Source organism: Talpa europaea (genome assembly GCF_964194135.1).
Source record: "Talpa europaea genome assembly, chromosome: 9".
NCBI classification, from domain to species: Eukaryota; Metazoa; Chordata; class Mammalia; order Eulipotyphla; family Talpidae; genus Talpa; species Talpa europaea.
In genome coordinates, this window is record NC_140076.1 from 49,857,095 (window position 1) to 49,873,298 (window position 16,204).

Sequence of the window (16,204 nt, forward strand, 5' to 3'; positions counted from 1 at the left end):
AGAACAGGCATAGGATACCGAGGAAAGATATTAAAGGTATCAGGAAGAATGTGGAGAGGGAGAGAAATGGGTCTCAAACATTGGTGTGTGTGCTACTGGGGCAGGCAAGTGTTGATGCGTGACTAGCAGCCAGGAGATAGAGCCTCTCTCCTCAGGGAGAGGCTTGAAATAAAGCATAACAAGTGTTTGAGGCAAGGGGACCATGCAAGCCCCTAGAATGAATACTACCTCAGAGAGAATAGGTTTGCCACAAGACAGAGCAACAAGATGCAGAGACCAAAAGAAAGAAACCCAGGAGGTAGAATAAGAATATCCTTAACATCTAAGGATAAAGACAGTGTAGGGTAAAGAAAATGTCAGGCTTTTCTGCCCTTCCGCCATCAGGATAGATGATGGATCCTTGTCCTGAATGCATGCCTGATGGCGGGCACCTGGAATAGGGTGTGGGCATAGGTAGATGGGATTCAGCTGAGTTAAGACTGCTTTTAAGGGTGGCGTCACGGGGGGGACGCCAGCAGCCCCAGCCAGCAGCAGCAGTAGCAACAGCAGCAGCAGCAGCAGCAGCAGCAGCAGAATCTGAAGGAGAAGCCGAAGCAGAAGCAGAGAACGCCAGACAGCCCAGATAGAGTGAAGACTTGCTGGGGGCTGGGAGGTCTGCCAGCCTCCCAGCCCCCCAGCCAGCACCCCTGCCTGCCATATGCCTGGTGAACCCCAAATAAAAAACCTGCAAAACTACTGAGGACTCTGACTCCTCCTTTACCCGGTCTGCATGGGATCAGAGAACCTGCACTGTGCCCGGTCCGGCCCTTACAAATGGCGTAAGTCGGCAAGATCCATGCAGACGGGTATTGGAGCCCTCCAAAGACCTGGAGGGACTAAGGAGTAAAAGACTGCCTGTGACGACGCTGGAGGCGCCATGGCGGTATAGAAGATGGATACGTCCACGAGCTACAGGATGAGACCTGGCGTGAAGGAAACGCCCGAAAGGACCAGCCAACGACACCGGAAAGGACCAGCCAATGACCCCTGAGGCAGCAGGCCGTTGCTGAAGCAGGGAGAGGCCAATGGACTTGGACTGATGGACTGATGGACTTGGACTGACAATCCCGCCAGAAGGCGGAGGACCTTGCCAGGTTATGTTTTTTTTTGAGAATCTGGGGGTGGCCAGTGGGCCTTGATGGCCAAAAGCAGCCTGTGCATGCCCAGCAGCCAGGTGGAGGAGAAAAGCCAACTAAGGCAGCAAAAGCTGGTACTGATGCTAAGTTGAGAAGCCCTAAGCAGCTGTTAAGCAGCCTGGGTATGCTGAAGAACTGTGAGTCTCGTAAAATCACCTGTGGGTGATGCCCTGCTCATTCTTGAGTGAGGGTGAGGAGCTGAGGAACCTGTCCTTGGGGGACGGGTGGGGAACGTGGCTTGGGGTGGAGCCCAAGCCGAATGCAGAGTTTGGATCCCGACCCATGTGCTTGTGCAGTGGGTTGGCCTGAGTGCAGGGGTCTGTGAGTTGCATGGGTGGCCATGAAGGCCGAGTGTTGGAGCGACTGCAGACAGAAACCCTGAGGGTTGGCAATTACCCCCAACAGAATAAAATTGCCAATCCCAGAGCTAGTGCATCCTGGGGGTGGATGCTGTGTGTGCCTTGTAGCCGAGACTACAGCCAGAGAAGGCCAGGAAGCCTGACGGCTCCTGGTGTGATACAGTAGATGCCGTGAGTGATTCCCCTCCCTCGTATGAGCAGTGCCTTCGGCAGCAGATTTGGTGGCTTATCTGCTGGTACCAATAATTGTCTTTTGCGCTAGGTTGGTGCCCTGCCTGGACTTATTTGTGTTCTGTTGTATTTTGTTATATTGTATTTTGTTATATTTGATGTATTTGCTTTTGTGGGCCATGGCTGCATTGTTTGTTTGCTTAGAAAATTGTATATATATGTATAGACTGTATGGCAGAAAACCCTGAGGGGGTGGACTGTAGGGTAAAGAAAATGTCAGGCTTTTCTGCCCTTCCGCCATCAGGATAGATGATGGATCCTTGTCCTGAATGCATGCCTGATGGCGGGCACCTGGAATAGGGTGTGGGCATAGGTAGATGGGATTCAGCTGAGTTAAGACTGCTTTTAAGGGTGGCGTCACGGGGGGACGCCAGCAGCCCCAGCCAGCAGCAGCAGCAGCAGCAGCAGCAGCAGCAGCAGCAGAATCTGAAGGAGAAGCCGAAGCAGAAGCAGAGAACGCCAGACAGCCCAGATAGAGTGAATTCTTGCTGGGGGCTGGGAGGTCTGCCAGCCTCCCAGCCCGCACCCCTGCCTGCCATATGCCTGGTGAACCCCAAATAAAAAACCTGCAAAACTACTGAGGACTCTGACTCCTCCTTTACCCGGTCTGCATGGGATCAGAAAACCTGCACAGTGCCCGGTCCTGCCCTTACAGACAGTTTCCTTTTTCTCCCTCCCAGGAGATAGCTGGCTCCTTACTGTTGGCCACCAGGCAGCCTTTCCTTAAGAAAGGACTTGGGGGGCACAACACATCTTCACACACTCTGCTCATTGTGACACAAGTTACTTAATGTCTCTGAAACTCGGCTTCTCATCTGCAAGATTGGGTGACACCTTAGAATTGGGGTAATAGTGTCAACATTTAATGTGATAGTGCATCCAAAGTACCAGACACATGGTATCTGGCACATCATGGGGGAGATATTGTACATCAGTAAAAGAAACACAGGGTTTTCTTCTATTTGGTCACTCAGCCCTAGACCCAGAAGACTTAAATTTAAAGAAGTTTAAGACCTATAGGGTAAATGAAGTTATGAGGCTTTTTTACGTCGTCCTGCCATTAGCATCTATGATCAGCGCCTGTGGCCTTGCATGCACACCTGTAATTATGGACCCCTGCGCCTAGAGCATGAGGCATGCACAAATGTAAACAGGGATACCTATGTAAAGGGGAGGGGATATGGCAGCGTCACTCTGAGGCAGTACGATGATTACGGAAAGAGACAGAAATGCTGACAGGGAAAGCTGGCCTGTCCCCTGATTCTGGGGCCTGTAAAAATCTACCGAAGACTCCAACATTATCTTTTCATCTGTAAGAACTGAAGATGAATCTACCCAGCCTGGGATGATTGCAAAAAAATCCTCACTCTGCCACTAAGCTAAAATGTGTTCATCGGCCACTGTTTCCTCACTGAGGAAAGCATGAGGGACTGGTCTTTCTTTTTTAAATTAATTTTTAACTGAAGTAACATTGGGGTACCCCTGTTAGGTATCACCAACAACTCACCTGTACTCCACCACCAGAAACCACCATGCCTCCCTCCTTCTCTCTTCCAGATCCTGCCCCGCTTGGTGTCTCAGTTCTGTTCAGCTCTCAAGGGCTAGTTTTTCAGCTTGTCTTCGACTATTCTAGTTCTAAACTACATGCAAGCTCTGAAATTCTTCAGATTATAAAAAGGAAGTTTCAGGAATCATGTATTTCAGCTTTTTAGTAATGTGATTTTTCATGAGGCAGAAGTCACAAACACCCATCTTCACTCAGCCTCATCAATGAACTTCAAGGGGACACTTTAATAACTTTTAAGCCATGACAACACTATCTGATCTTCTCACACAGGCAAAAGATGTGTCCATGTGAATTCTTATGAAAGTCACTCATGAGTGAATAGAAGGGCTTAAGTCCATGAGAGAAACTCCCAGTTTTCCTTTGAGGCTCCATAAAGTTAAGTGGGTCCGCCTCAGACAGAGACACTACAGTGAATAATGAAAGCACAGGTGGTGGCTATAAATGTTGGAACGGGAGGCTATCAAATGCAGAGACGGAATTACATTGAAAGCACATTTCTAGACAAATCCTCACAGTGTTTGTTTAATAAGTATGCTATCTCCAGAGCCATAGACTTTCAGAACATAATTATGTCACGAACCAGACTCACAGCTCCTCTGTCCAGGACTCTAATTTACACAGGGGCCCAAGCAACTCAGGGTGGAAGCCTCAGTGGTTCCCCCACCTCTCACTGTCTCTTCCACCAGATGGCAGGGACCTTCAGGATACTGGCCTTATTCTTTGGGTCCTGCCACAGCCCTCAGCATGGGGCCTTACTTAGAGGCAGGATTGGGTAAATATAGAGGAAATGAATAAAATGTAGGAAGTATGCCCCCAAAGTCCTAGTCACCCTCAATAATGGCTAGTAGGGCAATGCTGTGCAAAGCTATTTAAGTTTTTTTTTTTTTAATTGTTTCATATTATCATCCTGTATGTGCTTTGACAATTAGCAACAGAGTGCTTCCGTTCATTTGTTCTAAACAGTTGTTTCCTGCTTTGAAGCATCCCCTCAAGGAGCCCTGGGTCTGCTGGGGGAGGTAACAGATGAAAAATAGAAATTGCAAAAGAGAAGGTGAATCCTCATGAAGAAAGTAAACAAAGCATCTGGATACTTAAGAGGGAAATATAAATGTTTTGAAGGCTGGTGGTATCTGTGTTAAAGGCCTTATGGTTAAGATCTTTAAGGAGTTATCAGATTTTGAGTAATAGAAATAAAAGGAGGGAGATGGCATTTCAAGCAAGGATAGAGCCTGAGCAAGGTAGGATGGCAAAAAGTGAAAAACACATCCCAAAAGCAACCAGATTAATTGTAGACTGGGTAGAGAAATTGCATTACATGTAGGCCAAGGATGTAGGAGTTAAGCAGAAACACAGGTTGAAGTTTGATTATGAAGTAATTTTATTTCCTGTTGAATTATGTGAGCCATAATATTTTAGCAGGGAAGAAGAGGATCAAAGTTTAGGAATGGCAATGTGAAAATTGGATTAAAAGGAAAACTTTGGATGCCAAGATTCTGACTGGAAAATTTGTGCCTTGCTCCTGAGAGTGGTAGGGGACCAGCAGCTTTGGTGCCACCAAAGCTTTTGTGGGCTTGTGAGTACTGTGGAGCCTCTGGCTGCTCCTGACCTACAGAACCCGATTCTGCATTTGAATAGGGTCCCCAGGTGATCCGTGTGAACATTAACATATAAGCAACACAGATTAAGGAGAGTCTAGTGGAACCTGAGTGCAGGAGTCTGCTCAAAGATAATAGCAAGGAGATGGAAGAGAGACAGGGAGAGGCAAGGCAGACTAAGGGCCCCTCTGGCCTTGGAAGCTTTGCATTGGGGAGGGAGAGAATGGTGGGGTCATTCTTGGGTGTCTCTGCAGGGGGAGGGTGGAGTGTACTGGGAGGTAGGAAAGGCAAAAATCTGCCTTCTCACATGGAGTGGGGGAGCCTGCAGTGAGTTCTCAAGTATAGATCCCCAGAGGCATTTGGAGACGCATAACACAGTTGCAAAGCAAGGTCCTCTTACACTTTATCTCAATAACAAAGACATTCCAATGAAAAATGTAAAAAAAAATCACTAAAATTTGGAATAGAATAAGAGAACATCACAACAAAAAGGAAGCATAGACATTATCTTGCCCAACCCTCTTGTGTGATGGGAAGAAATGGGGTCAGAAAGAGGTGATTTTGACAGGTGACTCAAATAACTAGATAGTGAGTCGCCACACTACCAAGCCAGGACTTTCCCTCTTCACTGCTTTTCTAGTAACATAGTTTTTGGGACTCAGGAATACTGGAATTGGGCTCAAGAAAGATATGGCTAGAAATCTCAAAAAAAAAAAAAATCAGTGCAAATCTTAGCAGTGGCTCAGGAAATAGACTTTAGGAATTTTATAAATAACCCTCTCTGCATGGTTCACATCTTGATCAGGTTTCAGAGTTATTTCAAAATATACTTGGTATTGACATACAAGACCAAACGTAAATAGAATATTATTCAATGACAACCATATTAACTAGCATTTATATAACATATTATGCCAGGAACTGTTCCATGTGACTTAAAATTATCAACTCTCTAATACAACAACTATATGGAACAGTCACTGATATTCTGGCCCATTTTTCAGATGGAGTAACTGAGGCGAAAATAAATGATCACCCAAGGTCACATGGTTGTGAGTGGTGAAGCTAGGATTCAAACAGACAACGATTTTAATTTTCTTCTTGGAAGACTGGCCATACATATTTTTCCTTTATAGAGTCTATAGATTATGGAGTCATGTAAGACTATAAAACTTTCTGTGAGAATCAGTTCTAACCCTGCACAGACTGTTGGATGAGAGAAGTGCTTGGCTGGGAGTTATGCATCCGTCTATATCCTCTTTAACTAATCCTTGTGCAGTTTTGATCTAACACTGGCTTCAGTCCAATGATGTCAACCCACTTCCATATCCTTTTTAATGCTTTTCAGTCCCATTATCTCGAAGGCATTTCTAATGGTGGTCTTAGTGTGTTTGCCTCTCAGTGTGTTTCAGTGACAGGAGATAAGAGAATACACTCCTATATTGTTTCTGAAGGATGAAGCCTTCTTAATTGGGCTTTCCCTTGTTCAGCTTTGGAGCTGAGATTTCTGTTCATGGAGTTGAGTTTCCTTAGCTCAAGATCAGGGGCACTGGCTGTGGCTGGCTCTCTGTCTCCGTCCTGAAGAAGATGCTTCCAACTTGCCACCTGCGTCCTCTTTGCAGGATTGCTTGGTAAAACGTACTCCAACTGTGTATCCCTTGGAAGACGCTGGCACAGCTTCTCTGAAATAAATCCTCCCAGCTGGAGCGAGCCTGGGTGGAGGGAGGCTACAGAGGCAGAGGCTGTCTTATGGGGACCTTCATGAATGGCCTTGTGGGTTGCCTTGATTTTCCACACGTCTGACCAAGTCAATTTCCTGTCTTGGATCTCTTTCCTTCTTGCCATATTCCGAGTTTTCTGCTCTTCATTCTTGGCCTGGCGGTGTGGGTGATTGATTTTAATTTTTCTGCATGAAATGTACCAAGCGTTTGCCTTTTGGAAAGGCATCTAGAACAGAGTCAGAGGAAGGGCTCAAAGTTTAATTTTCTTAAAAGATAAAACTAAAAGTCTGTTTTGTTTCCTTCCTCTCTCTCACCTCTTTTCTTTTTGAATTTTTAAAACATTTGTTTTCATTTACATGCGATAAAAATCCTTTCAAATGTATGATTTTATGAATTTGAACAAAAACAGACAGATAAACACTACCATAATCAATTCTCTTTTTTTAGCTCCAACTCTTTGAACAAAATAGTAGGTAAACAAAATAGTAGGTACTTTAATATAACATAATAGGGCTATTATTAGCACAAAACTTTGTGGCTTCTATTTTTCTGAAGAAAATTATATTGTTCTTAAAGACATTTTAAACATTGCAATGTTTTGTTTATCTGTAAAAGGGACTTCTAGTTCTTAAATATACAGACATAAATGAACAAGACTAACATTTTCATGGTCTGATACAATTGATTCTACCAAGTGTACCTTTTAGGTATGTTTCCTCTTTGGTTGGGTATGAATAGTGTTTTGTTGGTTTGTTTTAAAGATTATTACTTCATTTGCATAGTTATTTATTTGGAACCAGAAAAATAAACATTATCTGGTTAAGGAACAATATTTACATCTTATAATGTGGAAAATAATGTTGTGAACATAAAATAAGCTGAGGATAGGAATGCTTCCAGCTTGACTATCACTGTATCGCAATCTTCAGATTTTGGAAAATCATCACATGAGGCTGTGGTTAAGGGGAACAACCTGCCTGCAGCTTTGTAATTCGAAGTCAAAAGTCTAAGGAGAAAAAGGAATGTGATCAATGGAGAACAATCTGTTATGATTCTGAATAGCAAAATAAAACAAAATCCCCAAAAGTCAATTTAGATAGTGTTGACTTAAATTTTAGGCAGACTTATTTTTTTCCCTTGAGTTTCTTTATTAGAGTTTTTGCATACACCATCCATTTCTCTTCCTCTCATTCTTCAAGGCCCACTTAAATCCTTTCCTGAAAATCTTTTCTGACTCCCCAGGGAATAGCTATAAATGGGGAATCTGTGGTTCTGCTCAAACATCTCATAGAGCACACACTGTTTTATGTTACAAACATCTATTTATACCTCTGTCCTCCTCCTGGAGCTCTCAACTTCTTGAAGGACTATGTCTTATGTCCTCTTGCTTTGATAGAAACCTAGCAAAAAAAACCACTTTTAATGAATGAATAAATGTCACTGAGCAGTTGATTAAATGGTCCGTATTCATACTCATTCAATTAATACTATTTATTAGGCACAGTGAGGTGCTAGGAAAATATAAGAAGAACAAAATTGCCCTGGTGTTTATCTTCATAGAACTCTCTCTTTGGTGTGGGAGAACAATAATAAAAATCAATCTTAGAGAGGCTGTTTTTTTCTGAATTGATAGAACTCATTTGAATTCAAGTCAGTTAATATATTTTCTGTTATAATTTTTATGACACTGATATTTGATGTTCCTCTGAGATTTTAGTGTCTCCAAAAGGGCTACTAACTATGATGTCAACATAGTGAGAAAATACGAGTGTTTTCAGAGTTTCTCTTGTTTGAATTATTCGGTCACAACATATAAATATATATTTAGTTATATGTATACATATAATTCAAGTTAGGAGATGATTCTAACTCCAGATATGCCACCAAGCAATCCAGCATCCTTAGATACTAACAAATATCTCTCCTCTGCATACAGAGAGGCACTAAGACCAAAAAGTGTGTTGTGAAGCCTAGGTAATGAATATAAAATCCAATAAATTTAAAAATACAATGATTCTTCAAATATTAAATTTTTTCGATCAAGCAAAGAACCATTTATTGAGTCTCTCCACTGCTCAGTGTAGTGACCCGATGAACATAAATAAGGAATCAAGGGCGCAGAGCTACTTTGTATAGGGAAATGAGTTTGATGCTAGATATTTCTATCCATTTTTACTTGCTTAAGTGCAGCCTATTTGAGAGAAGGAAGAGACAAGATTTAAATAGTTTTCTATTTTAATTTACTCTGAAATTGAATGGACTGTCCAATTTGAGTCAGGAATCTTTATTACAGATACACAGTGAGAAAACAGTATCTTATTCTTCAAGATTTTAGGAAACTTTTGTCTTGAAAGCACATCAGATAGAGATGGTCTCAGCATCGACACCGTCAGCAACAGTGAGCCTTTGAACAGGCCATTCAGTAGAGATGTTTGGCTTCTCAAGAGAGCTGCCTAGTAAAGTGGAAAAGAGAGAAAAACAAGCTTTTTGCACCAGCAAGTCTTTAATTTGTGTTTTGATAGAGACTGGAATTTGGCACTAAATCAAACTTGTAATTGAGAAAGTCAAATATTACATCAACCTAATACTATTTACAAATTCTGGTGAAATTTGAAAAGCTCTAGAAGGTTTGAAGATGAGTGATTTCAATTCTGAAAATTTGCCTTTAGACAGCCAATCCATAAATGACACTGCACCCCAGCTGCGTGTACCACTTGGATCAATAGACTGCTAGTTCCCTCCTTTTCACTGAAAGGCTTGAATTATACTCTGATGCTATTTTCACGAATAAATGGTTTGTTAGACTGATCTAGTAACTTGCATTCAAATCATCCAAATTTTGATGGCAAACTTTCTCTTTATTAAATGATTTGATTAAATACAAGAAAACAAAGGGAAGAAAGCAGCATAATTATCTGTTTACTCACTGGCATTTTGTTTTCCTTTATCCCAAGAAAGAAGAAGCTTGCTTATGTTTTGATAATGCCATTTATCTGTCAGATGGTGTAGGAAGGAGCCAGCTGTTTCCCATAAAGATATCTTGGAAAATAGCAATGCTGCTGTCTACAATGGCAGATGCTATCTGATACCATTTCTAGGGGGTAGTTCCTGTTGAAATGCTGTAGGAAGGTTTTCTAAAGAACAGGCCAAGATGTCAAGAATGGTTAATGCTGATATATGCCAAAGCCAATGCAAAATAAGTAGAGAAGAAAAGAAAATCTTCTTTGAAGGAGGAAGGAAAGGTTCAGAAGATGGTTAAAAGCAGGCAATGTCCACAGAGTGTGTTGAGAAGGGGATTGGTTAAATTGTCTGATAATGGGGCTGAAAGTTGAAAGCCATGGCCACAGTTATGGGTACCAGATCTTTGCAGATGTTTTTATAACAGAGGTTAGGGATCTGAGCTCAATGATGGAAAGAAGAGAAAGCAAAGCTCAGAAGTCCTCATGGGCTAGGAGGTAGGTCATTTCACTCAGGTTGATCTACCATTGAAAAACATCAAAAATTCTCCCAGCAGTCACCAAGAGAGGAATAAAGCCTCCACATGTGGAGTGCTGGACCCAGGTCTGGTCTCCATATGGATGAGAGGTAAGACAAGGCAGCACTTGCAGAGGAGCGGGCTAAGGGAAGTGAGCCCATGGTTTTCAAGAAGTGAGCATGGACACAGGGAGTTCAGGGGAGACAGGACTCAAGCCTCCATCAAATGTTTCAGGAGGGGTCATGTGGGAAGTCTCAGTCTGAGGGCTGGGCTAGAATTAATAGGAGGAGGTCACAAAGTAAAACCATTATGTTGGATAAGCAAAATGTGTGAGTACAAACATAAATAAAACTTACTTTCAGCTCACACTGTCTCTTTAAGAACCGTCTTTTGAGAGTAGTGGGCTCTTTGAGAGCGCTGGATGAAAACTGGGCAAGCTCATGAATTTTCTGTTTCCTTTAGGGAAAACAAAGTTCTACTTAAAGCCAAGAACACTGGCTCAAATCCAATCATTTTAAATGATGTCGATGTCAAAGGGACATGGATCTTCTCTGCCTCTTTTTCCCTGCCTCCTAATACTTATCTCCATCAGCTTGCTGTGATTTCTAACCCTTCCAGGTAGAAACACAGGAGGGAGGAGAGATGAGGGAAGCAGGAAGGACCATCACTTGACTGCTCTGCTGCCTGATCTCAGGTCTGTAGAGCCCTAGACCTGGGCGAATGCAATCTAGTTGCTCCTTCCCCCTCTGGCCCTAGGAATCTCCCTCCAGCTTCTCTTCTGCTGAAGCTTAATGCCTTTTGGGTTATCACTTATCAAGCTTGAAGAAAAACCCTGCATGACTTGCTTTTACACACACACACACACACACACACACACACAAATCTGGAGTGCAGACCAGTCCCAGTGCAGCAGCATTTCTGCTGCTCCCCTTGCAAATAGCTGGCCAAACCTTTCTTTCTTCATCTCCCTTGGTTTCCTGTGCCTGCTAGCTAAAGGAGGCAAGCGCTCAGCCTTCCAAATGGACCCATTGAAACCCATTTCCCTTGAATTGAGAGGATGGTAAGGAACGGACTCTCCAGCTCTTTCCCTCCAAGATCCTTTAAAATCTCTAACAACTTGGCCCTTTTATATCCTGTATGTTGCAGACAAGTCTTCTAACAAATATTCAGCCATAATGGTCTGTCTCACAATTCATTTTGGAATTTGGCATCAATTGTCAACAGAAACTGAAATAAGCTTTCCATGTTAACACCTTATCACCCAAGGGAGGACTTGTTAAGACAAATAGTACACTATTTATCATGCTGACTTGGGGCTGGACTCAATTGCAGTTTCCAAATTTTATTTTGGCCAAGTACTGCAATTTTATGGCAGTGCCGGACTGTAAGGTCACCTCAAACCCTCAAGCTGTGCTCTGATCTTCCACCTTTATATCAGCTGGAAAGTTTCCACCATTATGTTTTTTATATCTTGAGTTTTTATGTAAGATTTCATTTGTACCAAAGTCATGCTGCCAAATGAAATGCTGTTTATCTTGTAGAATCCTTTTGACTGGTGACCTGACACCAAGCAAACACCATTCTAACAGGCTCCCTGATCCTCGGCAAAACTGGGGTCACAGATGACTGGGGTCACAGATGACTGGCAGTTGCAGTTCCATTGACCATAAAAATTAGCTCTTTTATAGAATCATGCATGGAATTATCAGAAACTCAGGTTTATGGAGGTAGGGAGACTCTATAGCTGAGAATAGCTAGGGTTGGGGGGTTTCAAAATAAAGCATTTCCGCCTCCTTCACACCTGGAAAACTGCAGCAGCTCCAGAGATAAGAGCAGGGGCCTGATGCTTCTTCAGGAGACATGGTTATACCAGACTCAGGATTGCCAGGCCGGGCGCAGGGCTTCGTGGCCAAGTCTCTAGGCTGCCAGTTTCTAAGACACCATGTGACACAGGAGCCAAAATAATGGGAGTTTTCAACTGAGCAAAGTTTATTTCTTCAGGGTCATAGTAATGAAAACTAACTCCTTCAACTGAGGGAAAATCATTAAGGTTCTTCCATGACAGGCAGGACATTACTTATTATGATTAGGATGAAGTCTCAGTCATTTTATTGATTATTAAAAAAAAATCAGGTCCTTTTTTATTCCCTGAATTGACAATTTAAAATGATTTTTTGTTCATGCCTTATTTGTTTGGAGACCGGATAGCATAATAATTTAAGAATATACATTCTGGAACTAAACTCCTGGATTTAAATCCTGGCTCTGTCACTTACAAGCTTCATGACCTATGCTTTATTCTGCTCAAATGTGAAGTCAGGATGGTAACAACTAACTAGAAGGATGTAGGGAGGATTAAGGAAAGTTAACACATGTAAGGATTTGGCGCAGTGCCTGGCACATAGTAAGTATTCACTAGAAGTCAGGTGCTAATATTGCCTCCATTTTTTCCTTATTAATCTTGCCTTCCCCAATGGAAATGGAGCCTCCCAAAGGCTCAGAACCAGGCTGAGCATGCTCACAATCAACTGTTAGTGATGGAATTTTTCTTCAAAAGTAAGGCCTAAGCTGAAAAACAATGCCAGAACCCAGATTTTGATGTTAGGGTTTCCAGCTGAGAGTTATTTTAAGGGACAAGCAGGTAGTGTCATGAAAACTTGGGAGCAGCTCTGTGACCCCACAGAGACACCACTGGCAAGCAAACCAGTTAGCAGAGCCCAGGGTGCTCCTTGGAGATTCAGGCAGGGAGAGATGAAGGGGGCCTGAAATGGGATATTTTTTTTCCATTTCTAAGAAGTTTGGAAGGGAGAGGCTATTGGATTCAGAGAATAAAATGAAGAGATTTGATGAGATGATCTCTAAAGAGTATTCCAGCATTTTGCAAGGCACTGTGTGTGAGCATGACTAAAATAAGGGAGATTAAAAAAATATTCAAGGCAGGAGAATTCAGGCGGATGCTCAGGAAAATATGTCCCAACCAAATTCTGCTGCATCTCAGAATACCCTGGTAAGGGAAATGATGTGAGTTTCATACTTGTAATTGTGGAAAATAAAATGAAGCACATAAGGTTGGTGGAAAATCTTACACTGGTCAATGGAGAGATAAGCAGCTTTATCCAGCCAGTCCCCCTCATTTCACCATGGCTAGAAGTTATGTTTTGTAAAAGGAAACTTTGAAAGGATTGGGATGGACAAGTTCAACAGTGACCACAATCAAATTATTCCTATTCTCTTTTGAAATTTTCTGTTTGGGATATTGCTATCAGGGTTCAGACTTACGAGGGTAAAGTAATTCATCAATTTTATTCAAGTGTGCCTGAAGATCTCAGGACTAATGTAATGGCCCCACATGTCTCTAAGAAGCAGTTCAAATAGCTGTGATATGCGGTATAGCTTGTGTATCATAAAGCCAGGAAATTAAACTGTAAAAGCCCACTTGATGGATAAGGACATTAAAATGGAATTAAAGTATTGCTGCAAGAGAGGAATTTTTGTGCTTTAAGATATGAAAGATGGGGGAAGCTTTGGCAGAAGCAAGAAATGAAACAAACAGCCGCCGTACAAATCTTTTTGCTATTATTCTACCAGAACATCCCTGAGTTTCCAGTCCAGGATACCTTACCCTAAATAAACAGCAATCATTCTGAGATACTGGCTCAGCACTCAATGTGGAAGCTAAAGCTGCTCTATTCTGTCCATCAGCAAAGTCTTGACACATCATCAGCCTCATTCTCAACCAGTCTCAAGATGGTCTTGTCAACCTGCTTATTGTCCTTTCTTTGATGGAAAGAAAGGAAGGAAAAAAATATTACAAAACATCGACTGAAACCTGAGATGAGAGAAGGCAGTCTTTCAGTAGTGCTGCCTCCCTGCTCACACCAAGTTTGCCATTTTAAAATCAATTTTAAAAAGCAAAGCAAAGCATTGATGTGATGGCTTCAGTTTAGGAAATTTTTTCTTGAGGCACAGAGGACACACCTGTTAGCAATGATCCCCTTGATCTCTATCCAACATTCACTCTGGGAAAGGGGTTCTCATAACTGACCTCAAGTGTACTGGGTTCTTTACCATTTTTGGAAGACTTGGTTACATTCATGCAGGTTAACATAAAAAGGTATGAAAAATATTACCTGCCCACCCCCACAAAAAAATTGGCCCCATTTCTTGTCCATTCAGTGACTCAGATGTCCAACCTGAGAAGTAGAAAACTAAGCTCAAGCCAGTGTCTCTGTAACAGGCCAAAATGTCTGAGGACCTGACTGTGGGGTACCAACTGCACTCATGCAGAGAACTGACTCACATTTTGGCAACTGTGTAATGCCAAATAGCATCTCAGTCAAAGATTTCATGGAATTGAAAAAAAAAATCAGCAAAAGGAATTTCTGGTATAAACAAAATAAACCCAATTTTATATTATAACTTTTCAACCCCCAAGGTTGATTTGCTCTCAGGCTACTTGCTCCTTATTTCTCAACCTTCACTGAAACATTTGCAGTGAAAAAAGTACAACAAAGGCCTCGATTCAAATTCTAGCCTATTCAGAAAGTTTTCTTGCCACCCTGGACCTCATTATACCATCTGTAAAGTGGGAATGATAATACCTCCCCCTGTGGTGTTGTAGGAAAGTGCAAGTATAATGTATTTCAATCTTTTTTTTTAGATTTATTTATTTATTTACAAGAACTGGGGTACAGGCCAGAGATGTGGGGGTGAGAGGATTCACCAGAGACAGAGTGGGGAACAGAACAGGCAGATGGACTGAAATACACTGTTGAGGGGAGCAGCGGGAGAGACAGGAGAGGTCTGCTGCGCCATGTGGGTTGCTCCCTGGCCAGGAATTGAACTCATGCTGCAGTGGCTGTGGATAGCTTTATAGGCTGTGTCTTAACCCCTTGTGCCACCAGGGAGGCCCAGTATAATGTATTTGAAGCCCTTTGCTTACTGTGGACGCTTGATAATAAACAGCTTGATGAGGGCAAATAATGTGAATTAGCATCTGCAGAGGCAGACTCACTCCTCACCAAACCATTGTTTAAACTCCCTGCAGTCCCAGGGTTTCTCAGGTATGATCTCCTGACCATTTACTTCAGAACCCCTCAGGGGACTTGTAAGAGACAGAGACTTCTGGTCCCCATGCAAAATGTGTTGAGTTAGTATCTCTGAGGATCACAATTTTCAACATCTCCTCAATCTCCAGAGGACTCCTATGTATCTTAAAATTTGAGGACCACTGAATTGGAGAACTTTCTAAGACATATTACCCTTTCAGTCATTAGTTTGCAAAGAACTAGATGAGTCATGCATTTCAGTGATAGAAAGCACTCTTTGCAGTTCCTGAGTTGTGAGGACCACAGATCCTCCAAAAGATTGGATCAGATGGTCAGTTTGGTAAAGTTTAAAAGGTCAGTGAAGGTAGTGCATGGGAAAGCTTTTTATTTTTCCTTGACTTAAAGGCCAACTGAGTAATTCTGTGCTACTATTTAAGCCCAGTGAGACCTAAATTCCCTGGCTAATAAATTCTACCCAATTCCCTGGGCTATTCAACACAATTTTACATCATTTGCTCATTTAATTGCATAAAACTCCAAACACTGAGACGATGCCTGGGCTAAAATCCACTATTGCTGGACTCCATAGTCCAAAAAATCTTCTAGACTCAGGAGCATAGAAGTCTTGAATTTACATTGAACAGAGAAAAATTATTCTGCTGGCATAAGACACTGAGCTAGCACAACTACAGGTTAATCCAAAGGTGAAAGTCTGAGCAGCAAACACTGGCCATTTCTTTGGCCATGGAGAAATGTGGCCCTGGAAGATATGCTGAAAAAGCAAAAATGCCACTGGCAGCACTGTTAGGCTACTGGTATTCACCAAACAGTGGAGCCAGGAAAGCAGTATGAGGCTTGAAATGTAAGTCAGCCAATTTCACTGGCAAGGACTGGAAGCTCCCCCTCAGCGTTAATGGAACTTGTATTAAAAGGACCCACAGCTAACAGTAACATGGAGAACTTGGAGATGGGCCTTGACAGGCAATCAAGATCAGTCAGGATTCAGAGGAATAAATTGAGGGATTGGTCTCCT